This window comes from Lissotriton vulgaris, chromosome 11, assembly GCF_964263255.1.
Source record: "Lissotriton vulgaris chromosome 11, aLisVul1.2, whole genome shotgun sequence".
In the NCBI taxonomy this organism is placed as follows: Eukaryota; Metazoa; Chordata; class Amphibia; order Caudata; family Salamandridae; genus Lissotriton; species Lissotriton vulgaris.
The window spans coordinates 1,014,060,839-1,014,080,691 of NC_141699.1; positions in this window are offsets into that span (position 1 = coordinate 1,014,060,839).

Below are 19,853 nucleotides of genomic sequence, written 5' to 3' on the forward strand. Positions count from 1 at the left end.
GGTGTCCCTTATTTCGGGGTCACTCCAGGAGGAAGCCACATCACCAGATTTACGTTTGCTTCATCATTACTATGAACTATCCAATGAGTGACCAGCATCAGTGCTTTGACCGACTCTTAGTGCCAATACTTTCCTTGTTTCCTATTTCAGGATCTAGGGCTGGACTGGCCATAGAGGACACCGGGCATTTTCCCAGTGGGGCAGAAGGGTTGGAGCTGGTTTTGGACCGGTGGGAGCACCAGCAACCTCTTTACCCACCCCAGGGGCGGTCCGACTTAATTGCTAGGGGAGGTTTGCATTCTCAGTCCGGCCCTGACTAGGGACCCTAAGATGAAGAGTTGCACTGGCTCAGAGCTGAGCACTGGTTTAAGGTGTCTGAAGCCCATACATATCGTGACAGCACAAGTTAGAAAAAGTCACTTCCTCTCACTGTTTACGACTTGCTCTATCGAAAGTCCATGCCTTAAATTGCAGAAATTCTGTGTTATCTTTTCGGACTTCAAGCACCTCAAACACAAGAAAACTGGCATTCGGCTGTGCACTGTGCCAGAGCTGCTGCTCATGATACGTCCCTGGGATTGCATCATGAACAGTTGCCCCGGCTCAAGACAAAGGTGAGCAGCCCATATGCACTTTCCCTGTCTAAAGTGCAGACATATAACTCAGATTATCTTTCGGAGCCCTATAACTCTGTCCACTACCTTAAAACCTAACCTGACCCCAGCCCTGAACCTTAAACATTGCCCCCTGCTCTGAAAACTGCCTCTTACCCCTTTGTAGTGTTGAGTCCACACAGATAAAGGTGAATAAAGTAGATTTATTGGAAGGAAACACAGGAGCAAGGTAGGGTACAACCTACACAGGACTTCTTCCCAGCAACTGTAACACACAGAAGCCAGGAAGAGAATCCAGTGACATAAAAGAACATTAAGGCAAAACAATTCTAAGCAAAACTTAAAGGGGCAACACGACACATCTTCTTCCTTATGAAAAACAAAAAAAACAAAATGAATCAACAGACAAAATCACGTAACCATATGGGTTTGGAACATACACGTTTCTTACCAGTAACAAAATTATCTATACAATTGGAATTAGCAATACTGGTGTGGTTGGTGCGGCAATTGGAAGAATCAACAACCTTGTGAGCATCATTAACATTTCCAGAGGAAACCAAAGCATTCTTACTAGGAGCCTCAGGAACAGGCGTAGTTCCAGGTGGGGCAGGAACAATTCCAATTTCAGGTGGAGTAGAAATATTTTCAGAAAAGAGAAAACCACCATGATCCTCTTTTTGAACCATAGAAGGATTAGAAGATATGTTAGGTGAACTTGCAGGATTAACAGAGCAGGAAACATCTTTTCCTTTGTAAATAGCAATTCTCTTCAAATTCCAAACCTTACCATCACTCAAAAGGACGGCATTGCGTAAAACTTTTTTGATCATTAAGGGTTTGGAAAACTGAGATTCACCTTTGCGAACTCTCCATGGTTTTTTAACTTTGACCATCATTCCAGTTTTAACACTAGTGGAGCCAGAAGCAAACTTACTATCAAAATCCTTCTTGTATTGGAGATGTTTCTCAACAATATTGTCTTTAATTTCATTCATGCATATATTTAAACAGTCTTTTTTATGCAACCAATTTGGGTTATACTTGGTTCTAGCAACACGGCCTCTCATAATCTCAAAAGGAGACATCTTAAGTGCATCATGAATATTGGTTCTATAGGACCAGACAGCTTTGTAAACACCAAGTTCCCAATCATCTCCTTTCATTGTGGCAAGTTGAATGGCACTTTTCAAAACTTTATTGAATCTCTCGCATAATCCGTTACCACTCGGATTATATAATGAAGTGGTTTTATGGATTATGCCAGTCTTGTCAAAGTAAGATTTAGCCAGTTTAGATAAGAACTGGACACCATTGTCACTAATGATTTGTGTAGGGAGGCCCTCTTCCATAAAGACTCTATCAATAAACTCTAAAACTGTGGCTGAGTCAACTTTATCCACAATGGTAATGCAGGGCCATCTTGAAAAAATATCAATGATAGAAATCACGAATTTGTGACCAATTCCGATAGGTCCCATAATATCCATAGCAACAGTATGCCAAGGACCATCAGGAATTGTAGGCACACACATGTCAGGTTTCAAAGTATTGAGAACCTTGTCAGAGTTGGAACAAACCACACATTCTCGAACCATTCTTTCAGACATCACGTCAATACCTGGCCACCAGTACCATTGCTTGATATTTTGCTTGGTCTTAACAATACCACAATGATCTTTGTGGCATAACACTAAAATAGAGTGCCTCAACGTTGCAGGAGGAACGGCTTTATCACCACGAAAAATCGTATCATCTAAAACAGTGAGTTCATTTCTGACCTCCCAGAATGGTTTAAGATCAGATGGTAACTTACTTTTTTCCACCCACCCCTTACGAATAAAAGAAACAACAGAGGTCAGAACCTTGTCTTTAACATACTCATCAGTCCAAACTTTCTTCTCAATGCAAAAAGGATTATCATCATGAATGAGAGCAACTTGAAGGGAATCCCATTCACTAATTGTACACTCTTGCAAGTCTGAGGGCATGCGTGAAAGAAAATCAGCAATAACATTGTTTTTGCCAGGGAAATATACAATTTTGATTATAAAATCTTGTAAGCGCATAGTCATCCTAGCAATTCTAGCAGTGGCATTGTAAAGGCCATCAGTAGAGAGGAGTTTGGTAAGGGGTTTATGGTCAGTTCTGACTATACAACGTTTGCCCCATACAAAACTTCGAAAATGTTCTAGGGACCATACAACAGCAAGAGTTTCTTTTTCAATAACAGAAAATTTGCTTTCAGGAACAGAAAGAGCCCTGGATGCAAAAGCGACAATGTGTTCTTTCCCAGAATCATCGATTTGAGAAAGGACGCTGCCTAAACCCTTATTACTGGCATCGACCGTAATAACAGACTCAAGGTCTAAGTCAAACGGGGATAACACTGGGGCATTAATGATATCTGACTTAATACCATTGAATTCGTTCTCACAAAGGGCAGACCACTCAAATTTGACCTTACTTTTCAAAAGTTGTCTGATATTAAAAACTTTGCTAGAAAACCCTTTGACAAATTTAGAGTAGAACTCTACCATGCCAAGGAATGAACGGACATCATCCTTGCTGGTAGGAGAAGGAGCTTCTTTAATGGCGTCAACAAGTTTGGGTTTAGTTGAAACACCATCAGAGCATAGAACATGGCCTAAGTAGGTTACGGATTTAACTCCAAAATGACACTTGGAGAACTCAATGGTTAACCCTTTACTGTCCAGGATTTTAAGAACCTCTTCAAGAATAGAGTTGTGCTCTGATTCATCCACACCATAAATTAAAATGTCGTCCTGGAAAAATTTAATTTTGGGATGTTTGCCAAATAATTGGTGCATTACACGTTGGAAAATGGCAGCAGCAGAGGCTAAGCCGAATGGCATCCTCTTAAATTGAAAACAACCCATCGGGGTGATAAATGCAGTAAGGTGTCTGCTGTCGTTATCCAAGGAAATCTGATGGTATGCAGCAGAAAGATCCAAAGTAGAAAAAATGGTGGCACCTTTAACGGAAGACAACATTTCAGAAATCTTGGGTAACGGAAATTTGTCAATAACAATGTTCTCATTCAAATGGCGAAGGTCAACACATAGCCTAATTTTGCCATTCGCACGTCTGGCGATAACTACTGGAGAAATCCATTCAGAGGATTCTATGGCTTCAATGATGTCCTCCTTAACCAACTTGTCTAATTCTTTTTCAACATCATTGCGAACCAAGATAGGTATGTTTCTAGCCTTAAAAATTTTAGGTTTAGCGTCACTTCTTAAAATAATGCGATGAGAAAATCCTTGTAGATTACCAATTTTCCCACTAAAAACTTTTGGATACTTTTTAAGCATGGAATCTCCAATTTTCTCACCGTCATCAATTATTAAAACAGGTTCGGGACTGTTAGGATTAAGAATAATATCTAAATTGTATTGATCTCTCCATCCAAGGACAGAAGGGCCACGTTTAGAAACATAGAGTTTCCCTAAGGAATTCCTATCTTTAAATCTGAATTTTAAGGGTTTGAAACCAACAATTTCAATCTTTTCTCCCAAATACCCCTCAGGAGAAATATCAGAAGCATAAAAATCATTACCTAAGTATTGTGCAAAATCAGAATTCCACACTTTTTCGTTGACAATAGTGTACGGGGAACCAGAATCAGCATAAATGTTGATGGGAACCCCGCCAATTCTCATGTCACACATAGGTTTTTTAAGAACATTTCCTTTGAAGGAGTCATTGATGTTGAAGATAAAAACTTTCTCAAGTGGTTTCTGAACACATTCATCTTCCATAGAGCAATGTGAAATTTTTTTAACGCATTCCTCTTCTACAGAACAATGTAAAACCTTTCTAACCAGATTTTCTTCATCACTAGAATCAGAGGAATCATAAATCACTTTTACTTTTTTACCCTTAGACCTGTGGCAAGCTCTGGAATAATGACCAATTAACCCACAATTGGAACATTTTTCCTTAATGGCAGGACACATTTTAAAGTTAGCTAGATGTGAACTACTTCCACACCTGAAACACTTGAGGTTGTCTGGATTTTTATCCGTCTTCTTAACCTCCACAGGCTTAGATTTATTTTGAAACTTTTGTTTATAACTAGACTTACTTTGAACTCTGGAAACAGTATGCTCCGAAACAACGTTAGAATCCTGAGAGACTTTCTCATTAACCTTAATAGCTTTAGCGCTGCGACCAGAAAGTTCAGCTTTCCTAACAATAGCTAAAATATCTTTGAGGTCGGAATCACCATTAATCCAAAGTCTATCTTGGATTGATGGATCTGACGCATGCATCACAACTTGATCCCTTATAAATTGTTCTTGAAGGTGATCAAACTTACAGTCTTCAGCAATTTTTTTCAATTCAGAAATATAAACATCTATAGTCTCCCCAGGTTGCTGTTTCCTGCGAAAAAATTTATACCTGGTAATACCAATGCATACTTTAGGAGAAAAGTGGTTATCAAAATCAATTAGAATATCATCAAATACATTAGAATCTCCACCACCAGTACATTTTGACATTTCTTCATATACTTTTAAACCTCCAGCACCAAGAGAATGTAAAAACAATTTCTTTTTCCTTTCAGGCTTCATCTTTGCCTCTTCATCGATGGTGTCAATAAAGTTTAAGAAATATGCCTTCCATTGCAACCACTTCATGCAGGGTTCTGATCCAGAAGGCCAAAAGGCTTGAGGCGATTGAATTGTGAAGTTCTGAGTAGCCATGAGAAGATTGACAATAAGGAAAAATAAAATGAAATAAATAGTCTTACTTGTGTAAATAAATGCTGAAAATGTTGTTGGGAACTGCCTTGAACTGCTTGGAATTGAATGAAGAGGAGCTGTAGGATAACGCTTGAAGAAAAAGGATGCAGCGCTGACGAGGAACAGATGCAGCGTTGAAGCGTTGACACGTTGTTATGGAAACACAACGCTTGACGAAAATATATGCAGCGCTGACGAAGAACAGATGCAGCGTTGACGCGTTACTACGTTGTTGTGGAAACGCTGATAAACAAATATGGCTGCCGGCGTCTTTCGTCAACGCGTAACGTGCGTCAAACGTAGGAGATGGCGCGCCGTCAAAATCAGTGAAATGACGAGCATATGACGCGCCGTCAATCGTAGCGGAGCAGGAGACTCGAAGAATGGCAGCACTCGAGAACGAGAGTTGCTGCGAGGAAATGGAGACGCTCGAGAATGCCAGCGCTCGAGGTAGGGAGCGCTCGAGACTGAAACGCTCACTGCCTTGAATCCGGTTATTCAAAAAATGCACTCATGCCATGGGTTTTTCTGAAAGTAATTTAGCCCGGCGCTGCGCTTCAATTAAAGTTGGAATCGTCAGAATTGATAGCGCAAGCGGGAGCGATCTCAGAATAACAAAAAAAAAGTTACTCACATGGCGTAGGTAGAGTGGAGGCAGTTGGAGGTAGTGAAGGTCGAGTCAAATAGCAGCAGTGAAGGCGGAATTCCAGAAGGAAGGTTCCCAAATGTAAAGGTGTAATCCAAGGAGATGAAAATTCAGTAGTAAAAGAAAATTAGACAATAAAAAATTTTCCTTGTAAATATGAGAAAAGGAAAACAAGTAAAAATCAAAATCATCAGGGTTCATGGGTTCCTAGTGCTTCCAAGATCTCGTCGCCAAAATTGTAGTGTTGAGTCCACACAGATAAAGGTGAATAAAGTAGATTTATTGGAAGGAAACACAGGAGCAAGGTAGGGTACAACCTACACAGGACTTCTTCCCAGCAACTGTAACACACAGAAGCCAGGAAGAGAATCCAGTGACATAAAAGAACATTAAGGCAAAACAATTCTAAGCAAAACTTAAAGGGGCAACACGACACCCTTGCCTTGATTCCTAAAACTCTGCCCCTACCGTAAAACCCTCATCACCTTGCCCTGAGCCTTAAAACCGCCCCCTTCCTTTAAACCTAAAACCAGCCCCCTCCGTTAAAACCTACCCCTGTCTGACACCCCCCACCCTGAGCCCTAAAATGGGCTCCCTCCTTTCAAACCTATCCCCCAGTCAATTTACCTCTCCGCATCCCCGTCCTTCATGCAGGCCCTGCCTTCCAGTTCCTTAGTAAGCTAGAACGCAGACTACCTTCACCACACATATGCGTGGTTTAGGCAAGCTTAATTTAGCTTGGGGTGAAACGGAACGTGTGCTTGAAGCTGCATTGTGAAAGCCATGTCCCGCGACACAATAGGAGCTCGGCTCTGCACTGAGACAGCAAAAAAGTTCATGATGTAGTTCTTGGACTTGCTCTTCACCAGAGCTGTTGGAATCAGATTCTGAATGAGGGTGCTGCCATCAATGTTACATCACTAAAGTCATAATGATTGAGAACATTCCAAGTATTACACAAAGAACAAGTGCAGCAAATGAGCTAAGCTCCTCCAGTAGGAGAGTGGTAAGGAAGTGGTATGTAGCCAAGAGGTTCATTTTGGGGCACACTGTCGCAAATGTACTACTACATTAGGGCCTGGTAGTGCACTGCCATTGACAGACCGCACATGTTCCATTGAAATGGCCACTAAATTACCACAGACATGCAGTTTTAGTGTGTTTTACTGATGAATCTATACAGTGCTCAAAGGATGATAGGTGGAAATAGAGTTTCAGTGATTATTTATCATTTGCACAACACTGAGTAAAGGGTCTTGATTGTTTTGATCCTAGTAAACCATTTGATTTCATCACACGTCAGAATTACAAAAAAGTGCTTCACTCTGCTTTCCTATATGCTGATATGTTTTGAACATTTTGTAGAGATAATTTACAGGTATTTAAGTATAAATGTGAGATAGGAGAAACATGATAACCTGAATCTTTTCCTTTGAGACTCCCTGTAGCCTTATAAGATTGTCACTTTCCAGTCGGAGAAAGAAAAATAGCCATCTTTACCTAAAAGAATAAGAAGCAAATTGTCATCAGACATACCCTAACATTTGACCTCGGTGACAAGATAAATATTAAGCATCCTTTTTGTTCATTCACCTTCTGAACTCCACCATGTTTTGTAACTGTACTGCAGCACCCCCCAACCCACCTCCACCACCCATGCCCTTCACAAACGAGGATGCCATTACTCAAGGCACAATTCTGATTCAAAGAGATTGTTTGTAACGCATCTCTCTGAGCCCTCAGAGTGTACCACTGCTGCTTTTGTGTGGGATGTAATCATGTGAAGAGAACAAACCAAAAATGTAAGCAAATTCTACTTCTATTTCTCTGTTATCACATGGCTCATTAGGGAATGTTGCTGTATCATCAGATAATATCAATATATAAGAAGAGAGTCCTGAACTTCAGAACCCTAATTTAAAATGAGCATATATTTTACTTTGATTAAAAAAACATATTGTCAGTCTTGGTTAAGTTTATTTCAATTGTTCTGGTTGAATTGTGGCAAAAGGAAGTAACATGGTTGATAGGGGGTCCCAAACATTTTGTGACACCTTCAGCTAGTCCTTATTTTAGGCCAACAAAATGAAGCATTGTGCAAATTGCGGTTTTACATTTAGGGTCATAATTACAATTGAGTGACGTAGCATAGTACAGAAAGCCACGTTGCTGAGCTGCATGACAGTGAAAGAGCAGGAATGCATTGTATTAAACACAATATAGCACATTTCTTCCTTTTCCCAGCACTTGAGCACATTTGCAGCAAGGGTGCCTGCGTTGAAAGGGATACCTTCATGCACAAAAACAATCCCCTGAGGCATTTTTCTCTTTCTATGTGTCCTGCAGAATGCAGCATATATCGTGGAAACAATAGGAGAAATAAACATATTTCTTCTTGTTATGCCTCACCTGCAGAGGCATAGCAGTTTTGGCGCATTCCCAGGTCTACCACTTCTGATTAATCTGGGACTGCATCAAAATCCATGGGTTTTGTGTGGAAACGCACAGGCCCCACCCACGGAACACTTCCTTGGGGCAGAGTAACGAAATGCACTGATTTACGCTGAGTTGCCCTACTCTAAATTCATCAATCCCCTCAGGACCACGCGTACCTCGATGAACCGCATCTCAAGGGTTGCATTGCATTTGCCCCCCACTGCGTGGTACACAAGCGACTGAACCCTTGATAAATGTTGCCTATCACATTGTTATTATAGGATTAGAAATTCACTCATGCTAAAAAGCCAGAGCTGGATTAAAGCAAAAGATATGATGGGTGTCAAATTGGTACAAAAGGGGGTGGTGATGGACGGAGCATCTGAACCAATCAAACACTCACACCCAGTCAACAGATCTGGGTTTAATCCATCATCGTTCTTTAGCCCACTCTGCCAGCCCAGTTCAGACATGGCCATATGCAAATCAGTCTGACCCTGTGGCTTGCTTGAATACAGTGGCAAAGTGAGCAAGGGACTCACGTCTGAGCATACCCTGGGGGTCAAATTGGTAGCGCTTAAATATTTACTGCTCCAGACATTTTACACAAGTTCCCCATCATATTGATGTAAGGAAGTACACTTTCCATACCCCTCACAGATCTCTTCAGCAGGTGCATTCTACCCAGGATCATATAATGTAACCTTCAAGATACACTCATCTCTGCAGCACATACACTACCCAACAAGCAACCAGGATGGGGCAAGACTTGTCAACCTCCGGCTGCATTCAGAAGTCTGCAGCAAATGTGATGCTCCAAGCTCTACGGCTACTGGGAGAAAGGCTTACTTCAACTCCTTTCTGGGATTCACTGAACAAAATGAATTTTGAAGAGCACAGTCTTGGGATTCGAGGGGAGACTGAATGGTTTGGGAGAGTTCTGTAGTTCAGTCAGAACTGACATGAACATGAATGATAAAAGTGAGGACAGAGGTGAATTGCATGAGAGTTAATCCTCAGTTGTGTTCCAGAGTGCCCTATAAAATCTCTACGGTTGCCTGAATATTGTCTTACAAAGGCTTTTCAAAGACAAAGATGAGGTGCAACAACTTTGGGTTTTTTAGCACTTTGAGCACAGAACTAGATACAAATCGAGATATGTGATATGAGAGTCAAATGCGTGTTCTCTATGTCTCACAAAAGCGACCAAGGTTAGAGACAAATGTCTTTCAGTTAGGGATGAAATGGCATGGACATATTGGCCAACAGATGCCCAGAAAGCATTCAATTTACCACAGCGTGCTGTTATGCATAATCCCGCAAACTGTGTATTAGTCTGTGATATATTCGAACGAATTTTCTAGCAAGATCCAAATAATAAACAAATCTGACATAAGTCCACAGGCGATTTTCAAGTCTGTAGTCAGGAAGTTACCTTTAAATTAGAATGTCCTAAGAATTTTCAGGATATAATAACATGTGAAAAAAGGCTGTGACTGCCAGGGCAAGCAAGGTCTTGACTCAGATAAAGGTGCTGTACACCAGAGCTATGGAAGCCAGGCCTTCAAATTTTTATAGGGCCTGCCATTCAAAAGTTTCTTTTGGAGAGTGCACTATTCTAACTAATTCAATGAACCTCCTCTCCTTCTTGGGAACACTCCAATCTTACAGCATACATGGAGAGTTAAAAAAGGGACAAGTTGTTTAAACTATTCAGAACATCTTTTAAAATTAATCCTTCCTTTAAGGCGCAGGTGAGCATTCCTCTCACACATACATACAACAAAATTACTTGCCACTTAATATTAAGAGTGGGTGTAACTTGCGTAAACTGCTGCAGTGCAATTACACAAGGTTACGGCAAAATTACACGAGGTTAAGCATAATCACACAACAAGCATAGCCAAGAATTTAGGCGTCTTAGCCCCAAATGACTCGGAACTAGGCCAGCAGGCGTAATTGTGTAATTTTTGTTGATGTTTAAGCCTGAGCGGAGTTTGCGGAGTTCCGCTACGTGGACCTTCGCGAAGTGCAAAAAGGAATCCGCCATTCTATGGAGAGCTCCGCAAGCAGTGGAGTGCATTAGGTAAATGCTGCTCACAGTAATTTTCAGCACCCGGTGTTTGTCCGCACAGTTTAGCCATTGTGAACAGCACCATGCACAACAACAATGGGCGCAAGCGGCCGCTGCTTCCTCACTGCCCCTCGAGCAGAATTTTTACTTGAGCGTCAGCTTTCTCAATGCAAACGGACGGTTTCTCAATGCAAGTGGTCACGAGCATATGCAACCACTCACAATGAGAAATCTGACTGCCCGTTTTGCGAAATCTCACCGGAAGGTTGATTTTCCATGCTTGCGCTTGCCAACTTAATGTTGAGGATCGCGAAGGAGGATAAATCTTGCCGGGAGGTGGATTTTCCTCGCTTGGACTTGCCAACTTAATGTTGACAAGCACAAGCGAGGAAAAGAACTCAGCTCTGCTGGAGTGGAGTTTTTGAGAACTCCGGAGCTCCGCCTAACGAGGAGTGCGGAAAACTCCGTAATCTCCGTGAGCGGAGCGCAGTTCACCACTCAGGCTTAGTAATGTTGAATCACAAGAGTATCATGAAATTACTGATATTACTCTGATTACTTTGGTGTAATTAAAATATTCCACAGGATTACTTAGTACTTGTTTTCAATGGAAATAGGGTTTGTGACCTAGGAGGTCTAAGTCTGGATCGCACTGACAACTGACTAACGATACCTCGACTTTTGGAGACCATCAATTTTTACAACATTCTTGTGCTGGACATCTTGGAATACCAGTATCCATGAAGATCAAACATTGAAACCTTTATTTTATCAGGACTGTGGTTTTTGGCTTAAAAAGCTCCATGCCTGCGCACTGCATGGACAAAACCTGTTTTGACTGGTAATAGTTTTCAAATTCTTGTATCGAGGCAACAATGTTTGAAGATCATCAAGAACTACACACATTATTTTTTTTTTTAATGAAAATATGATAATATGATAAATAATCCACCTTGTATTTAACATTTTCAGAATAACCAATTGTGGAATTCGGATTCATATATTGTGTATGACCAATCAATACCCTTGGTTACTACTTATTACTTGGCATGCATGCATTTGGAGCTGCAAGAGAAGTGTTGCTATTCCATGTCAATTATCATTTCAGTAAATCTCGATGCACAGCTAAGGATTAGGCTCGGGTGAACTTTAAATTACTTCGGTAGAATTTGCACAATTGCGGGAATTTACGATGAAGCTCAAGACATGCAATACTCCCAAAATTCCACCATCATACCATGTTGCATAATCAAATCACAAATGCTAGCCCAACATTTGCAGGAATATTATAGCATGGGTGTGGTTGAACAACGAGAATAACCACAACGTGAGTGCCTACTCTTCGCAGCAGTTGTGTTTTTTTGCTAAGATGCATTTCATGCCAAAATGTAGAGCTAAATGACAGACTCACTTTTTGTGTAATCACATGAAATTTTAGATATTTTGTGTGAAATTTCAAGTCATTTCCCAAAAGCAATTTATACACATTTTTCACATTTTTACCGAGAATGTCAGGGGCCTCACAGAAACTCCAGTTTTGTCACTCCAAGACACTAGAGAATATGACATTACTATGGGAAGCAAAATAGTGTTCACTGATTGATTTCAAATACAATTGGGGGTAAAGAAATTGGATCAAAGGTATAAAATTAAGGAGCAAATGGCTTATTGCACTAAGGTATTACTTATTAAATATGGAATTTTCAAGATTGGAATGAAGCTTTTCAAGGCACCTATTTATGATAGATAAGTGGGAGCATGGAAAGTGTATTGTCGAAAGTCCATGGCGTGATTGAGGTGTGCCATCCTGATCCTCCTTTTATCATTCTGGTTGACCTGGTATGTTTTCCTGCACAGAAAACTCATATCACAAAGCAAGTGGAAGCTGCTTTAGATTTTTTTTTGCGTTTGATCCATGGATCAGAACTCCAATGGCTGGTAAAGCTACGGCCAAAGTGAATCTTATTTCATTGTGGGTGACTTCATTTTATCGGGGGCCACTCACTTCCCAATGTTTGCTAGAATCCATCCATATATAATAATGGGGCAATGGGCCCTTTAACCAGCACCCTAGATGGATGATAGCCTACTCAATCTACTTCTGAATGTAAGAAGTGTGTGTGCAATAGTGCTTGGATCCACAAGGGAGGGGGGGCGTATCCCATTTTGGAAGTCTCATTGTGTGCCTGCAGTCCCCAAAGCCTATAGGGACTTCATAGGTTTAAAGAGAGAACACGAACACACCAAGCAATGATAACGTTTTAGTGTGTGCTACAGGAAGCATATATGCCTATAGAAACACGCATTGGTCAAGTCAATAGGTTGCACCTATGAAAGAACTGTTAGCTTTGCCAATGCGGTTTAGCCATGTTGTCTGCCAGCTTGGCTCCTGTTTAGCATGGCAAACAACTTTTAGCATAGAGGAGAGTGGGGTGGCCTGAAGTGGAGTGGAGTACAGTGGCTTAGAGTGGAGTGGCATAGAGTGCTGTGGAGTGGAATTGAGTAGAGTGGTGTAGAGTGGAGGGATTGTAGAGTGATGTAGAGTGGAGGAACATAGAGTGGAAGGGCATAAAGTGGAATAGAGGGGCATAGAGTGTAGTGGTGTAGAGTGGAGTACAGTGTCGTAGAGTGGAAGGGCTTCTAGTAGCGTAGAGTGGAGTAACTTATCATAGAGTGTAATGTAATAGAGTGGAGCGGCGTGGAGTGGAGTACAGTGGGATGTCATAGATTGGAGTGGCACAGAGCAGAGTGTCATAGAGGGTCATGGAGTGGAGGGTCAGAGTGTCATAGAAGAGAGTGGCATAGAATGGAGTAGAGTGGCATAGAGTGAAGTGGAGTATAGTGTTGTAGAGAGGAATGGCATAGTGAGGAATGGAGAAGAATGTTGTGATGTGGTTGGTCATAGAGCAGAGGGGCATAAATAGGAGAGGCAAAGAGTGGGGGCGATAGAGTGGTCGGGGATAGAGTGGAGTGGAGTGGAGTGGAGTTTCGAAGAGTATTGTAGAGTGCAGTCGTGGGGCATAGAGTGGAGTAGAGTGGTGTAGAGAGGAGAGACATAGAATGGAGTAGAGTGTCTTAAAGTGGAATGACCTAGAGTGGCGGGGCGTAGAATTGCATACCATAGAGTGGAGTAGAGTGGCGAAGAGTGATTTGGAGGGCCATAGCATGGAGAGTCAAAGAGTGGAGGGGCTTAGAGTGGAGGGGCATAGAGTGGAGTAGAATGATTTAGAGCGAAGTGGCATTGAGTATCATAGATTGGAGTGCCATTGAGAGGAGTAGAGTGTTGTAGAGTGGAGTGGAGTACAGTATCATAGATTGGAATATTGTGGAGTAGAGTGTCATAGAGTGGAGAACAGTGACCTAGAGTAAAGTGACATAGAGTTTCTTAGAGTGTCATAGAGTGGAGAGGCATAGAGGTAAATGAAGCAGAGAGTCCTAGATTGGAATTGAGTAGTTTGCCATAGAGTTGAGTATCATAGAGTGAAGTGGCTTAGAGTTGAGTGGAGTAGCATAGAGTTGACTGCCATATGGTGTTGTTGAGTGGCGTGTTGTACAGTGAAGGTGCATAGAGTGGCTTGGAGTGGACTGAAGCAAAATAGAGTGACAGAGTGGTGTGGAGTGGCATAGAGTGGAGAGGCATACAGTGGCATAGAACAGAGTGGAGTAGAGTGGAGTAGGTTGAAGTGCTTTACACTGGAGTGGACTGCCATAGAGTGGACTGGCATAGCGTAGAGTTGATTAAAGTGTCATAGAGTTGAGTGTCATAGTGTGGAGTGGCATAGAGTGTCATAGAGTGGAGTGGCATAGAGTGTTATAGATTGGAGTGTCTTAGAGTGGAGTTGCCTAGAGTGGAGTATCCTAGAGTGGAGTATTGTAAAGTGTAGTAGAGTGGGGTGACGAACTGTGGCATAGAGTGTTGTAGAGTGGTGTATCTTAGAGTGTAGTGTTAAAGAGGGTAGTGTTGTAGGGTGGGGTGTCATATAGTGGAGTGGCGTAGAGTGGTGTGGCTTAGAGTGAAGTGGCAAAGGGTGTTGCAGAGTGGATTGCTTTAGAGTAGAGCAGAGGTTCATGAATTGGAGTGTCGAAGAGTGGGTTGTCGTAGCATAGAGTGGTCATAGAGTAGAGTGGCATAGAAAGGAGTGGCGTAGAGTGGAGTAGAGTAGCATAGAGTGTCATAGATTGGTGTAGAGTGGAGTGGCTTAGAGTGGAGTAGAGTGGAGTAGCTTAGAGTGGAGTAGAGTGTGGTAAAGTGGAGTGTCATAGAATAGAGTGTTAAAGAGTGGAGTAGAGTGAAGTGGAGTGGAGTGGCCGAGAGTGGATTGGAGTACAGTGGACTGGCGCAGAGTGCTGTAAAGTGGCGAAGAGTGGAGTAGAGTGTTATAGAGTGAAGTAGAGTATTGTAGAGTGGACCTAACAAAGAGTAAAATGGAGTGTTGTAGAGTGGAATTATGCAGAGTGGAGTGTATATGTCGTGGAAGCTCACGGCCATTACAAACAACACAATTTCAATTGAAATTACCATTACCTTTGCACACAAAGTTTTACTGACACAACTATGCAGTACACAAGTGATAACATGTCGACATGGCATCATCACTAAGTGTATTGAATTATTTTGATCCTATTTAAATATCTGTTCCTTCCACGTGTGCTTTTCTTATTCTGATGTATTCTGAAATATTTGTATAGTTCATTTACAGACATCTAGATTTTTAATTGTGTGCTAGAAAAAATAGCATCCTACAGCATTCCTTCTCAGATGGGTAGCCAGCAGAATTATAACACAAATCCTCTCAATTTGAAGTCAAAGAGAGAAAGTAAACACAAGCTCCCTCGAAAGACAGAGCTTTACATTTGACCTCTGTCTTTGAATGCAGAGCAAATGTGGCAAAATAAGAACAAAGGACTTTTTATGGAAAGTGGAACAATACAGTAAATGGGCTATGCTCCATCAGAGGGACAAAGTTAAGTTGGACAACCTAAAACTATAAAAGTCAGCAAATAGAAAGCAAGCAATGTGAGTTACAAACCACAAAGCCTATGGTAAGCAACGGGTGGAATACATTCCTAGGTAAGCTTTTACAGTGTCACACTGAAGTCTTCAGCACACCAGACAGCTGTGGTGTCTTGTAGACTTCATCCTAAAAAGGCTTTTTTGGGAACTTAGAGTGCAATATTTAGCTCACTTGTAAATTTGATGTATCACGAAATTATGTATATGGTGATACTTATTTGTTTTGTAAATTGTTATTATGAATGTTACTGAAATAAATAAATGAGGACAACGTCCTCGCCAATATTTATTTGTCGGATACATTTGCTGAGAGTGTACAGAATAAAATAGCGAAGCAACGTTTGAATTTTAATTTAGTTTTATATCCCCGAGCAATTAAGCAATCGCTGCGTACAGTGGTACTGGGGTGAAGAAACCACTTATTTTCTGTGCTCCAAGTTGACTAAGAGGGACCCAAAGGAAAGAACAATGTGCACTGCAGTTTTCACTGACATCACCAATCCACCACATTTATTAAAACACAGGCATAGCTCTGTTGCTTCCAGTTACTTTTAATAACTCGGTGGCATTGATTTACACATTCATTACATTTCACAAAACATGTTTGACCTTTTGACTTCTTTTTTTTACATCCGAACTCCACAGTATTAACAGGAGGACAGAGTAGAAGAAATCAACAGACAGGCCATTCAAGCTGCAATTCCATAAAAATGTGTGTCTGTTAAACACTTCCAAGTTGTTAATGCCTGAACTCATTTAAATAAATATTTTTTAATGCATTAACGTAGTGTTTGTTTAAACTTTATTGCTATTGCTTTTGATGCAATAAAAGAATACACAAAATTGTGTATGTAAAAATAAAGCAAAATCTTTACATAACCTGCACCACTACTCCAAAGTCATGAAATATATAATGTAGCTCAATATCACTTTTATGCCATTTCTAAGGGCTGTAAATAACGAACAATGGGGCATATTAGTAAGAACCTCATTAAAATTATCGCCGTTTTAGCAACAGGAAACTGCCTCTAAAAGGCGATAATGGGCTTGCTATTATGCGTTATGGAATTCCAATAGAAGTCCAGGTTAGCTGTGCAGGACATCTAACCTGGGCTTCTATTGGAATTCTATAACGCATATTAGCAAGCCCATTATCGCTGTTTTAGCGTCAGTTTCCTGCCGCTAAAACAGCAATAATTTTAACAAGGTTCTTACTAATATGCCCAAATATTATTAACCAATTTATGGTTCCAAATTCACGGACCGTGGACGGATGGAAACCTGAGTCTGCGTGTATTCATGTGTGTATATTGTAAATTAGGTCAATATATTACGAAATATGTAAAAACAATTCGATATTTTAGCAAGCAAAGGGGCATATTAGCAAGGGCCATATCGCCGCTTTAGCGGCACTTTTTGCCACTAAAGCGGCGATATTCTTATCGCCCTATTAGCAAGCTGGCGCTAACAGTAATTAGCGACAGCTTTTAGGCGAAAGCGACCGGTTTGAGGCACACTTTGCATGGCAGCGATAGTTATCGCAAATAACATGCAAAGTGGGCGTACCCAAACTGTTAGCGACTGACAGCAGTCATTAACACCACTATCGCCTATTAGCAAGGCAGGCTGTGCGATTAAAAAATTCACGCTAAGCGCAATTATCGCCAGATTCTAACACCTGCTCAGACCATTACTTAACCTGTTCATCCAATGAGACGTGGATATTCAGGTTAAGTCCCCATTAGCGTTAATGCCTGAATATCGCTGGATTTCCAGTGATATACGCGCATTAAGCCACTTTCGCCGGATATATTATTGCATTCGAGATAAATGTTGCTAATAGCATGTTATTTCTGCGATAATATCCGGTGATAAAAAAAAAACGGGCTAAGCGCGTTTTGCGTTAAATACTCCATGTCCTTGCTAATATGTCCCATATTGTGCCCTCAGGTACAACTAAACATATGGTTAATAAAGAGAGGCGGTCAAAGGGGACACCCACATTCACATTTTTAAACAAGCTCTGGCAATGCCAATATGTTGGGCTTGGTTATGCTTTGTCTGAGAAAATGCTTATCAAAATGTGGATTTCTGAAGGCTGCGAAAGCAGTGTAGCCAAGAAGACTGATTCCTGAAGGTCTTGCTTGCATACATGGGGTGTGAAATCCATGATGAAAGTACTTCACCTGTGACTGTTTGGGGTCAGGTTGCTAATGTGTGCAAACGTGCGTGCCTTTTAGACTTCAATAAGTACATGGGTGATGTGGCTAGATTGAAGATCGCCACTTTTCTGATCATGTTCCTCCCATGGCCAATAAAGACTTTCCCAGTAAGAGATGTAGAGTCTATTGCTGAAAAGGTGTGTGGAATTCATATGTACTACCTCCATTGCCCTTCTAATCCTGGGCTATGTTTTCCCACATGTGTCAAATTGAACCTCAAGCAATGAAGTTTTTGGGTACACCCATGAGCATAAAAGCAAATGGACTGATCTGTATTATGTTATATTTTTTGTTTAGGTCTTGCTTGCATACATGGGGTGTGAAATGGTATTAGAAATACAAGCCATATTCACAAACAACATGAAGCAGTAACGCAATGAATTTCCAGTTAATGCTCACTGTAGTGATTTAGCCACAAGAGTGGCTTATGGCCCACTAAAAGGTTTATTTGTACGTCATTGCCCCATTCAAATTTAAACAAACAAAGGCTGGTAAAATGCTAGACAGCCCAACAGTTTGAAAGGATTGATAGGTTTCCTCTACTTTGTTGAAAAATTGCAAAAAAAATAATAATTTCTTTGAAAAGGCCTGTCAGACAGTCATAATCTTGCCTGTCTCATCTCCGCTAACAGGATCCCCCCCAGAGACGTAATTCAGGCTCCTGCAGCACGGTGATGGTGTCCCCCGCCATTGTATGCTGCCTTGCACGGCCGGATTAGCCATACCGTGCATCACGGGTTTTGCTGGGAGGCTGGAAGAGTGGGGGCCAGTTTTGTTAGCGGGGGCGTCATTTTGTGTTATGCCACTGTATCCTGCCCTTGCAAGACTGGATAAGCCATACAGAACATCCTCTGTTTTCCGGGGATGTTGGAAGGGAGGGGGCCAGTTTTGTTACTGGAGGGCGGAGGGGGGGCTGTTTTCTTACCAGGGTGGGAGGCAGATTTGCCGCAGTGCTGCAATGTTGACACCCAGTAACAAAATCACCAGGCCAGCATAATCCACACAACACTCAATTTCGTTTCCAGCCTCCCTGTCTTTTGAAATATGGTATAGTTTAAAAAGCACCCACTGCAGAGTTATTTTTATATCATGCACTTTTAAGTGACAATAAAAGTGTCTAGATATCTCTGTTGATTAATCTTCCTGCTGGAGTTTTGCCTAGTGTCAGTTCTGACTCACCTAAGGTTAATATGCCTGCTGCAAAGAATGTGTACCATGCAGTTCAATTGTTCTCAAAAAACGAGCCAAATTCGTCATACAGTAAAACTCTTGAAACTGAACCTATGCAGATAGGAGGTATAGGGGTCCACTATCTAATGAGAAAATTAAACCTATGTCTTTATTGTGGCTAAGCTGGCCATTTCGCTAGGGAATGTGCAGCAAAACCAAGAAAGACTAAGGCTGTGGCTAGTGTAGAGGTTGATCAAGAACAGGGAAAACTAAGGCTCTTGGCCAGGAGATCATCTTGTCGAAAGAAGTCGTTCAGATCTCACAATATCAGGCCATGTAGAAACATGAATTCTGCAGCATCTGACTATCCGAGTCACAATAATCCTGTCTCCACAGCTGAGGCACATAATATCTATGCTTACTGACTCAAGGGGCACGGGTAATTATTTTGATCTGACCCTAGCTGCCATGTCTACATGCTGACTATCATCCATGATGAAAGTACTTCACCTGTGACTGTTTGGGGTCAGGTTGCTAATGTGTGGAAACGTGCGTGCCTTTTAGACTTCAATGAGTACATGGGTGATGTGGCAAGATTGAAAGATCGCCACTTTTCTGATCATGTTCCTCCCATGGCCAATAAAGACTTTCCCAGTAAGAGATGTAGAGTCTATTGCTGAAAAGGTGTGTGGAATTCATATGTACTACCTCCATTGCCCTTCTAATGCTGGGCTATGTTTTCCCGCATGTTTCAAATTGAACCTCAAGCAATGAAGTTTTTGGGTACACCCATGAGCATAAAAGCAAATGGACTGATCTGTATTATGTTATATTTTTTGTTCAGATTTCACGGTTGTCATTCGTGTGAAGTATTTAGGTATAGCTGTTGTGTTTGTAGTTATAGTTTT